Below are 12,792 nucleotides of genomic sequence, written 5' to 3'. Positions count from 1 at the left end.
ATATATATATTACATTATAGTATCTGTTACGTACGTTATTATACATTATAGCATCTGTATTAAATATAACCGCATACAGGATGATCTGCTACTATTGCCTATAGGCTATACTATATGTGTTTTCAAAAATATATGTATTAAGGGTTGCAAAATATTTAAGCGAGAAAAAAAGAAGACAGTTTTCAAAACCTAACGAATTATTAACCAGGAAGGAGCTATTAAAAATGTTGCAACCTGTTTGATTGTCAGAGAAAACTCACTGGAGGGGAAAGGCAATTATTTAGATACACCTTTAAGAGTAAATTTGCAATCAAACTAGTTTTCATGTTTTTATCCTAGCTCTGTTTAAATATTAAACACCTTGAGTAATTATAGTGCAGGTACGTCCAGTACATTTTTAAATATCAATTTTTTTTAAATATAAAATATAAAATGTAGAAGAGGTTTTGGAAGCGTCTTTAGTGTGAATCCTGTTTGACGGGTATGAAAATAATATGAGAAAACTAGGAGTTGTAAAGTTTAATTTTTTTGTTAGTATGAAACTTCAGCTAAATATTTTGTAGTTTAGTTTCAAGTTAATAAATCGCATAAGTTAGTATTTAAAACATGACTTTTTGCTATTCGGTACGTATAACATGAACTCGAAAAAGCTCGAAAAATAACTAACTAACGTGTGGATACTAATGTTTCCATTTTGATTATTTTCTTCTATATTATTGCCTTTAAGATTTCTTAAAACCTGATTATCGATTTCCTAATGCTTGATTAACCTTATTTATGTTTTCAGGCGAGGGTCATTCATTAGTCACATGCTTGACATTTTTATGATGTTCTATTTTTTAAAAAATAGAAATTTCAAGTGATTTTTGAGAAATTCATATGATTCATTAATTTTTGAAAATGATGTCCTTTTTGCAAGTCTAAAAGTAAATTTTACTGTGGAACAATTTTTTTTTGTTTTCTGTCACACGAGATTTTCATTTGATTTTAAATACTTTCGCATCGCTGACTTCAAATATGCAATTGGTCTCTATCCAAGCAACGTTTTTTTAAATGACATTTTTATCGTTTTTTTGTCGTAATACAATTTAAGAAACATTATATATTAGAGGGGTAGCATAAATGTTACGACAAACTTCTGGTGGAGTTAGGGCACATCATCAGGATTAAAGTTGCATATGAACTCATGCCCGAAAATGCCGTCATACGACACCAGGGGCACTTTTCTTATGAACTATTTGTTTGTGTGCTTTTGAACAGGTCACGATAGGGAAGTGCCCCTAGTCACTTACAACGACATTTCCGGACATGGGTTCGTATGCAATTTCAATCCTGATGATGTGCTCAAACTCCCCTAGAAGTTTGTCGTAATATTGAAGCTATTCCCTATTATGTATAACGTTTTTAAACTAGTACATTTCGACAAAAAATAGACTAAAAATGTCATTAAAAATTTTGTGGCTTTCGGAAGAAAACTAATTTCAGACTAGAAATCCTCGCACCCGAATAAGGCTAGATCAAGTATTTATGAAAACGCAACAAAAAATTTCTTCTCCAGTTGTTATAAAAATTAAAACAAGCGTTCCATGTGGAACGAAACTATAACGGCAGAAATGTATGTTTTGTAATAAATAGATGAATTCGGTTAGTTAAAAAAATAATTTAATTATCGTATTTGTCTTTATAAAATGAAAAATTTTCTAAATTCTTTGTGGGATTTTTTTTAATGTAATGCAATGTATCTAAGTGACTGTTCATGATAAAACAACTTCATACTTAATTTTAACTATTTGTAAATTTTTATTACACGAAATATTTGCAATATATTAAAACATTTTAACACTAAAATTATTTTTATGGTAATTTATTAAATGAAGATAACAAAATTCAATTTCCATTCTATGTCTCGAAGAAATCGGAAACAAAAGTGTAAAGCAAAAAATTTTCACCAAAAATTGAAATTATATCCTTTCTTTAAGTAGGTATTTATCGTGGTTATTAACAACTTTGAGAGCGGAAAAAGTTTCTCTAATTTACTGTGTTTTGTAAGTTGTAGAATAGTAAAGAATTCTTTGTTTACAAATACTCGATGCGCCGTTTGATCATTAAAATTTACATATTATCTGGACATTCTATGCATTTTATTTTTGCTAAATAATTGAAATAATACACAGCAATTACTATTTCCATGGCCATGCATGTTCGAAGTTTCGAAATTATGTGATATAGCTTACTCAAAATGTCTCTAGATAAATGGACAAACAGAAAGGAAGAAATTGTAATTCAATATCCTGACAATAGAATCCAACTGGCCATCTATTGTAGTCTTCTATTTAGTAGTTACTCAAAGAAGTCATTGTCACTTTGGATATTCGAGTTTTTTGCGAGCAGCCATTTTAAGCCATATTTGTCTTGGGTTTTACAACAATACATTTAAAAGTTTAACACAAGTAAAGTATAATTGTTGGAAATATAGTTATAAAAAGCACTTTTGTCAGTGATGACAATTTAATATCACGCTATTCCCCTGTATTGTTTCCAGTTAGGTACTTTACAAGTTTCAGGAATTTCCACCAGATAACAGAGGAAAACACATTTCTTAGAAACATCCCATTATCTACTTGAAAATCATGGTATATTTCACAAAAAAAGCTAATTAAAAATGTTCTCTTTAAATTAAAAATTTGACTTATCATAACTTTGCTCCCAGACCATAAATTTTATGCATGATTTATTATTATATAAATACCTAAAAGAAAGTTTTTCTGAAATAATACCCAATTGTTCACTTAATTAAACATTAAAATCGAAAGAGAAAATTTCGAGCTTAATTTTATGACTTTATTTTTAAATGGTCGCTAAACAGATTATAGCAAACTTAACTACATGTGGTATCTATTTTTTCAAAACAAGCATTTCTTGCATTTTTGTATAAATGATTTTAAACAAATTACAATAATATATATATGTATATATTTATTAGAAGACGTTGTAATCGTATTTCAATAGGTAAAGAAAAATACAGAGTTTCGTTATTGTTCATAAAAGATAATAAATATTTACGTTAAAAAAGAGCAGTTACGTAAAAAAAAAAGAAGGAAAATGATGGAAAAACTAAAATGTAAAATAAATATGAAAGTATTTTCATCAATCTCACACTGTTGTATTGATANATTAAAGAATGTAAAGAACAATTTTTTTCGCGCTCTTGGAATAAAAAATAATTCTTTTTTTTTTAATTTTAGGGTAAAATCATTAAACATAATTAAAGTGGCACTTTTCTGGGGTGAGAATCAATAAGCTAAAAAACAATTTGAGAATAGAAAAAAAAAACTAAAAAATGGCATTATTTTGTGCTGATAAAGGGGAAAAAACCATAAAAAATAATTTAGGTTTTGAAAAAAAGTTGATTTCCCATTGAAAGTAATTATTTTTATTACTCCTGTCTTTTATTATTTTGACAAATATCTATTAAAACACTGTGAAAAATTAATTAATTCTTGTTTTTAATACTATGCTTTGAACATCTAGATATTTTTTTTGAATCCTTCATAAATTTTTAATTAAATAAAATGAACCAAATACTTTAATCTTCTGTCCACAATTAAATTATATATATATTTGTTAAATAATTGAAAAAAGTATATTTAAAATTTGAAAATTATTTAGTTTTACACGAGAAAAGGCTTTAGAAAAGTGATTTATATGGTAAACAGGATAACATTTCATAAAAGGATTTTATGTTAATTCCTTTATTAATTAAAAAAATATGTATTTTTTTCATTTTAAAAAAAAATCATTTTTGATTGAAATTTTGGTGACACAATACATACTTAAAGTTAAATGATGGACTTTGCATTGATAATATAATGTTTTTGAGAGAATGTTTTCCATTAAAAAATTGTACCATAATGCGCAACTTCTGAAGTGTTCAATATTTTCATTATTTTTGCATCCAGATAAATTTTTGTTAATTAAATGCCGTTTTTATCTTTTTTTTCGAGATGAAAAATGCTTTTAATAAAAATTGTGAAATGTAAGTTTTTTTTGTTTGTATTTAAGAATCGGGGAATTTTAATTTATAAACTATTTAGTGTGTAAGGAAGATAGAATATTTAGTATATTTTAACTTTATGATTTAATGCCTTATACTCAATAGTTATTTTTGATTATGAAATATCTTGTTTTTGTGACATAAAGAGCTACCAACCCTGGCGTTTTCACACCCTAATTTAAATGATGTAGTAGTGAAATAATTAAACATGTGCCAAATATGTGCGAAAATTTCAAAACAATGTAAAAACTGATGTGTAGCACTTATCAGAATTCGGTGTTGAAAAAGTCTGAAAATTATCTTTTATTTTAAATTAATACCGATTCAAGCATTTATGCACACATAAAGGGTGTAGTCAAATCAAAACTCCATATAAATTATAAAGCTTACACCGATTTCGCCAATCTTGGCTTAAATTTTTCAATTGTTAGACGATCAATATTTTTTGTTTTTTACAATATGGTAATGCTGAAAATTCCGCAGAAACAGAAGCAAATTGTGATAAAAAGGTATTTATGTCTTTAGTTGTATAATAATGATAATTATGTTCCATAAGAAGATGTATAATAAATATGTCGTTTAAATAATTTTATAATATTTTAATTCTGCACACTTCGGTTTCGTTAAACCTTGTTCGAATTCATATTAATATTCTCTGTGTGCTGTGTGCATGGTGCATGTTTGATTAATAAACTAATTATATTTTAGGAAATATTGCATGCATGCATCATAAATTAATGGTTCTTGCTTTATATGGTATCGTAAAAATACTTTTACGGTCTCTTATGTGTATCATATCTTATATAAATGTAGAATTTAGTGTTTCTCAGTAAGAAAAATAGCGTCGGCTACTTTATACCAAGTAGTGTAAAAGAACATTCAAAGTGTAGTAAACACTTATATCCATAAGAGTTATATACGGCGCTGATCTACACAAGCGGTTCCCTAATGGTGTTCCGTGGAACCCTATGGTTTCGTGAAAGGGTAGCAAGAGTTCCGCCGAGAATTATGAAATTTCTTAACTAGTTATGATTTTTGAAATCTGTTATATGCGATCAATAATACATTATTTATTTAATATTTCCGTTAGTTTTATGAAATTATTTCATTCAAATGTTTGCGATGAAAGAAATTTCAAAACAATGCCTTTTCTGACAACAATATAATAAATGAATCTTAAAACGTATGCATCGTTTTAAGAAGAACTCCAGTTGTATTTTGCATTGAAAAAAAATTACCGACTTCAACATGAAGAAGTATGTTTCTCTGATAACCATTTTTAACGACTATTTATATTTTAATGAAAAACATATTTCAGTTAATTTATTTTCAATTTATGCATTGCTCTAAGATTAAATTAATAACTATAATCTGTTGCACGATAAGAAAAAAACTATTACCCTATGGAGAGAGTCTGTTTGCATATGAGTGCTCGCCAAATGAATGCCATGCTCCCAGTGCTAACGTATATCAATATCGCTAATTCTCGAAACGACGTGTTTTCTTTTTGCTTACTTTCTTATTAATAATAACAGTTATTAACAGCAATAATCAGTTAACAGGTGATAAGAAATAATAAAAATGATGGCTAAAAATTGCAACAAATCGCGTATTTCTGTTAGCGCTTAAAGAAATTGATGAAAGAATAATAGATATTGTTTCTTGCAGACGATTTTCTTCCGTAGTTAAACAAAAGTAAAAATTATTTATCTCGCATTTGATTTGTTAAGAGCATGCCAGGATAAGACGCGCCATGTTTAGTTGTCTAATCAAATTCAATGCTCTTGCAACGTCATATTTGTTTATTTTTGAAGAATTCGCCTTATTTATCGAAATATGTCGCCAAGTCGAGAATTGCTGTGAGGCTACGAAACTATAGACATTTTTTAATAATTCTATGATATATATCGTAAAAAATAACTATAATTAAATTTCTGCCTGACATTTTAACTTCTAAAAGCTTTTATATTGTTTTGAAAGCCTATTTTTATAATTTCATAACGAAATAAAACGGAACTTTATGCAGTCGCGGATGATTATTTAAATCCTATACTGCAATGGTCTTTTCTTAACTTGCAACGGAGTTATAGACTACATATCCTTTCAAGTTTGTGAATTCAAATATCTGACACAAAACTCAATTTTAAAACTAATATTGATAATACAACACGATGAAAATATTCTTCATTCATTCCCTAAATGTTTTCAAAAAAAAAAAAAAAAAAAAAAAAAAAAAAAAAAAAAAAAAAAAAAAAAACCAATAAAATTTAGATTATTTCACATTTCTAAAATAACTAATAATCTTTTGTTAACTAATATGTTAGTGATACATTAAAATGCTCATAATTACTAATGAAACTTATTCATTAAAATTCGGGGTTTCGCCAAAAGAGAGTCCGTCATTCAGGTTTCTGCAGCCGAAAAAAGTTGGGAACTGTTGCTCTACTCTATTTTGCTGTAAAGTAGTTGCCAACATCTTTGGTGCAGCACTACTATCACAAATATTTTTATTATTGTTTTTATTAATTATTTGATAAGCACAAATATTTTTAGTGTAGTGGAATTATTTCCTTCTAAGGGAAGATATATATATGGTTTGTATATCCTTTATTAGAGTTTAAATCAACAGTGAACAATTTTCAAGTTATTTACTTACAGACTATGAATTATTGAACGCTAAAGATCTCAGATGCATAAACAGTTAATCTCAATATTTATAACACCTTAAGTTTGTTTTGTGAGTTCTTAGAAATAGTTTAATGTTTTGAAAAAACATAAAAAAGCTTGTCTTTTTCGAAGGGTAAGTTTCAAGATGTCTGGAATAAAGAGTATTATTTTTGCTTACTCTTAACTATCACGTTTGGACGGCTATCCGAGGACTGAGATAAAGTTTCTTAGAAGAAAATTTACGATACAGTTTAGATCAAATGTAACAAGAATACAAAACTACTTTGTGGAATAAAAGTGAGATAAAATTAGAAAAAAAAGAAGGTTGCTATCTTTAAAGTCAATTTCTTGTTATTTATCATCCTTATTGTAATTAATAGAGAAGCTTATCACATTAAACAGCCTTATTATGTGGTTTTTAAAGTTACATTATTGCAACGGATAATAATTTATACTTAGTAAGTAGGGAAAAGTTGTGCAAAACCGGGTTAGTGGATAAATTTGGGATTCTTCAGTTTTGAAATGACAACTGTTGTCATTTATCAGAAATCACTTAAAATTAGTTGCTGACAGTCGCCATATTACACTCTATAACAAAAAAATCGACGCACCAAGAAGCAATCATCCGATTGCTTCCTGGTGCTAGTTTACAGTGGTGCATGGCTTGATCAAGCTGGAATGATGCCGGCTGGGGACGTATAGTCTTTAGCGACAAATCCCGCTTCCAACTGTGTCCTGACAATCATCGAAGACGTGTTTGGAGACGCACAGGGCAGAGGGGGGATCCTGCTTTTACTATTTCACGCCGCACCGGCCCTCAACAAGGCCTTTGACAGCCGTAGTCATTAGAGGTACACTTGCTGCACAGCGGTACGTCGACGACATCCTAAGAACGGTTTTGCTACCGTTCCTTTTGCAGCGTCCCGGGCTGGTTTTTCAGCAGGACAATGCTAGACCACATACGGCACGTGTTGCTATGAATTTCCTGCAAGCTTGTCAAACTCTTCCTTGGCCTGCCAGGTCACCTGATCTCTCTCCCATCGAGCATGTCTGGGATATGATGGGAAGGCGATTGCAGCTGGCACAGAATGTTGATGACCTCGTTCGACAATTGGATCGAATTTGGAAGGAAATACCGCAAGAGATCATCCGGGAGCTTTATCGGTCTATGCCACGCCGTGTGGCAGCTTGTATCCAGGCTAAAGGCGGGTCAACACCTTATTGAACTTGTCACTGTAACTCTGCAATAAATTATTCAATTGTTCTGAAATTTTAATCATTTACTATTCTGTACATTGTCTTCCTATCCACCAATTTTCGTTTTAATCGGATAACTCCTTCTTAGTGCGTCGATTTTTTGTTATAGAATGTATTTAAAATTGAAAGTAAAGATATCTAGGCCAGCGGTTCCGTATTTTTTTCAGCTGTGGAACCCTAAATGATTGAGCTTCTTTTGGTGGAACCCTAAGACTTAGTGAATACGTTTCATCAGCAAATATGAATAGATTAATTTTTTAAAGACTATTAATTATTTTAAAAATATGTAATGTTCTAAATTTTGTTAACTATTTCGAAAATATTCAATGAATGAATGAAGAATGTAATTTTTTCATCATATCGTTTCATCAATAGTAGTCTTTAAATTTGTTTTTCTGTCAGATAGTGAAATTCACAGGTCTGGAGCAGAATCTTTACGAGTTCTTAATCTGATTTTAATGCATGCGTAAACTGAAATGAATGAGGAACTGAATGAATTTCCATCAAAATAAAAACGATTTTCTATTCGATCCAAGAAATAATCAATTTAAAGTTCTTAATAAAGACAATAAAAATTTCGAATTTTGCCTGCAGAAATCTTGTTTTTTATTTAAAATTATTTACTTTAAACTTATTGTTCGGTAAATGATAAAACATGCTCAGTAATGTGGTTGTTAAAAATGATATTCTATTCAATTATCGCTGTATTGATACATTTAAAATTTAAATTTTCTGTAGTACGATAATTTAAAAATTGTATCTAAAAATGTTTTTAAGGAAAAAGGAAAGAGTAGCTGAATTATATATTAATTTCATTTTAATTTCAAAGAAATTTCGCAATAAAAATCATTTATGAAATGAATCTCTTAAAAATAATATCTTATTATGAAGGATGATATATTCAAAAACTTCAGGGAAAATTAAAGAGTGCATATCATGTATTTTCTAATAACTGCGAAAATAAAAACAACCTTACATAAAATTTCTATAATAAATTACTTCGTTTGGAGTCTCGAAATTAAACTTAAAAACTTTTTACCAAGTAATTTTCATTCCTTGTTAAATATAATTATCTTTCTAATGAAAATAATTAGAATAATTTTCCATTTCTTTTATAATTAAATTTATTCAAAATTAGTAATTAAAATATATAATATAAGGAAGGAAATATTTTATTTTTCTAACCTCAGGACATATGTTCCATTAACTAAAATAGCATGAAAACTAATTGAAAGTGAATAATAATCCATTGATTGCTTTGAAATTGATTTAAGAAAAGCAATTTAGAAATCTTCTCGTGTTTCTCAACTGAGGACAAATTAGAAATTATGAAAAATCTTAAATAATATAATTAACAAAACGAAATATGTTATATGAATTATCAATTATTTCTTGAATTTTAGTTTCGAAAATGAAATTTAAAACATCGTTAGAATATTTTAATGAAAAGAAAAATACTCCGTTTAATATTAATTTGATTGTTTTAAAGATTGAACAATTTGAAATTGAAATTCTTGCTTTTAATTTAATTTTATTTATGCAGGGTTTAAATGACTTGAAGGTGTAATTGCAAAAGTCTAGAAATGTTACTGTACCTTATAGATAACAGGTAATTAAGAATGAGAGCATATATAAATTTATACAAGATTTCAGTAATTTTTATTAATACACAGAGAAAAAAAATGGTAAATTAACTATAATTTATGGTAATGACATTTCTCTTATAAAAATAATTCTCGTAATAAAACATAAATGCACGGAATTTAAACCATTTATTCGGTAATTTTTTGATTTATATAGTAACTATTTACTAAAAATTCTGGTTTTTGAAATTATAGTAAATATTTAGTCAAAAAATGCAAAACTGAAATGTAAATTTATTCAAACAAATAGCTTTTATGTCAAGCTTTAAAGTATTATAATAAAATTACCAAATTTTACCACATTTACTAAGTTTTATCACATATTGTAAAACCATATTTTATTGTTAAATTTACCAAAATAATTGTCAAAGAATTTTGGCAGAAATTACCGAGTTTTTTCAGAGTAAATTTGACTATATTATGCTAGTTTTGATCACACTTTTCTTCAACTTCTACTACTGCTACTACTATTATTAATAATAATAATAAAGAAAAAAAGGTAAAGAAATTGATAAATCACTTAAGCTTAATAATTTAATAAATTTTTTTTTTTACGAATTATTTTAATTCTGAATTTAGTTCTGCATTTGAATTTTAGCGAATGCTTATGTTTATCGAGTGTAAATAATTCACAAAATGAGCGAAGACTGTCATTAGTTGATAAAAATAAACCAATACTATTGCTACTATAACCAGTGAATATTATATAATCAGTGAAATTTTAATCGTAATTTAGGGTAAATTTTGCTGATTACATTAAACTAATTGAGTAGGACTAAATTATGAGTTGAAGTTTTGTACAGATTCTTTTATTTTTTCTTTGAATAAGTTTTAATGTCACAGGTAATTGTTTTAAAAAATTGTTGAATTTTGAAATCAGGTTTTTTTGGAAATACATTTTTTTAATACTATGTATACCTATTGTTAAAATAAATATTAAAACAGTGATTGTATTTCTTTCCGGTTATAATGAAAAAATAAATAACCTTTCATATCCTTTTCGGTATATTAACGAGGCATGCACTGAAAAAAATATGAAGAGATAAAACATTTTAAGCTTACAAAAGCAAATAATTAATAATTACTCAGAGGGTGTCGTAAGGACCAGTTATCATATGCATTTTCTGATTCTTTTAAAAAAAATGAAAGCAAATTAGTATACATATAGAGGGTCACAAATCAAAATTTAAGCGAGGCGAAAGCAAAAACGCCATCAAAATATGACAAATCATAGTATAGGAAGGCAAGTGCAGTAAACAAAAAGAAGCGTTTGACTGCTTTAGGAAGAGTAGATTTGAACCACGTTAAAGTTTCGAATAACAATTAAACCTGTATTGATGTTTATTAAAAGCATGTCATTTTCGGCATTTTTACTAGATTTCGACAGTATTTTTGTTTTTCTCCCTCTCAAATATTAATTTGCAATCGTCAGTCAGTGCGTATAGGTGCTTTTTTGTTTTGATTTTTGAAAAGGCTTCTAAAATACATATTAAGGGTGGACTGTACGGAATACCCTTTCAACTGAATAATGATTATATAAATATCCTATTAATGATAAATGAAGATTAATATTATTTATTTACACTGATAAATTTGAAGTAAAGTTTGCAAACTACTTTAAATTGAACGTACAAAAATTGAAACACATAGCGTTTTCTTGTATTGCCTACTAATAGTGCCAAAAAGAGTTTTTTTTTATACATATATATTCGGGTAATTTTAAAATTATTTATTATTCTTTTTAAAATGTATTTTTCACACTAGATGCATACATAAAATAAATATTAAAGTAACTTTTGTTATGAAAGCGCATATCTTTTTATATTTATTTAGAGAAAATTTACAATGCTAAGCATTCCACAATAAATAAATAAATAAAAATGTATCAATTTTTTATGACATTAAAAGTATCCAGAATTGACTCAAGCTCATTTTGTCTTTCAAAGGAATATTTTCCCTTCTTTTTATGTGTTAAGAAAATTCGTTATTTTCGTAATAAACGACAAGTTAACGGTTTGTTATTTTTCTAACGGCTCTTAACACTTATGTTTTTAATATCGTGTTTTTCTCATAAAAACAATAACTTGAGTTAGAAAAATATTAGTTTAACAATTTTTTTTTTATTCTGAAAGACATCAACATTAATTAAATATTGAAGCACTTAAAAAAATTGTAATTTTTCTGACATGCCTTGATTAAAATATTGATTTTCCAACGATGAGAAGAGATCAGCTTTTTACTTCTTTAAGAGTTTCATAGTTTTAAAATAAGAGAAAAGTTGAAAAAAAGGTTTATGATATTTTTATTTGAGAGGACGAAAACAAAATAAATTTTAAATGAGCAGTTAACTATTTTGTTTCAGATTGAACAGGAAAGCATGGTAGGTATCAAAATTATTACTTTTAGAGATTTAATAAAAAAAGTTTATCTGCATTTGTTTCGATTCCCGAGAATCTTCCATCTCTTTCCTTCTGTTTTTTTTTATTTATTTATATTTATTTACTTTATTTTTTTGGAAGCTGTAAATAAGTAATACAAACACATAACAGTTATAGAAATAACATATTGTTCGCTAAAAAGTGTTATTTCACGTGATGACAGACCCTTCTTGAAACTTTATTCGAAATATAACACTTTTACTAAAAAACAATTAAATATAAATCAATATTCGTTGCTTAGTAATTGCCTAGATTCACTGGAATCTTTTCATATGAATGAGAAATGTGTTAAGAAGTAGCTTGAGGAGCCGTATCTTAATCGTCCGTATCATAAAAAAGGAAATTATAACAATATAATTCAGTTTTTCTCAGTGCTTAAAGATAATAAAACGGAAATGGGCAAAAAAAAAACTTCTGATGTAGTTTCAAGCCGCAAATAAGACTATTCGTATACTCAAGCACTGCCACTAAAACATTGCTTCAATATATACAATGCATCAAATAATAATAATCAAAAATAAGTAGAAGGAAATAATAATAAATAAGCTATTATAATAAAATTTAAATAATCAATATCATTATTCTTTAATCGTTTGTTGCGTGACATTCGTAAAAAAAGTTAAAATACTTAAATTCGTAAAATATTTATCTAATTTTTTTGGGTAAGGTATCATATTATAATGAAAATATCTATGATTTTTAAATATATAATTATTATAAGTGTTTCTTTAAT

Source organism: Parasteatoda tepidariorum, chromosome 2 (genome assembly GCF_043381705.1).
Source record: "Parasteatoda tepidariorum isolate YZ-2023 chromosome 2, CAS_Ptep_4.0, whole genome shotgun sequence".
Taxonomy (NCBI): Eukaryota; Metazoa; Arthropoda; class Arachnida; order Araneae; family Theridiidae; genus Parasteatoda; species Parasteatoda tepidariorum.
Note: the sequence above shows the minus strand (reverse complement) of the source record.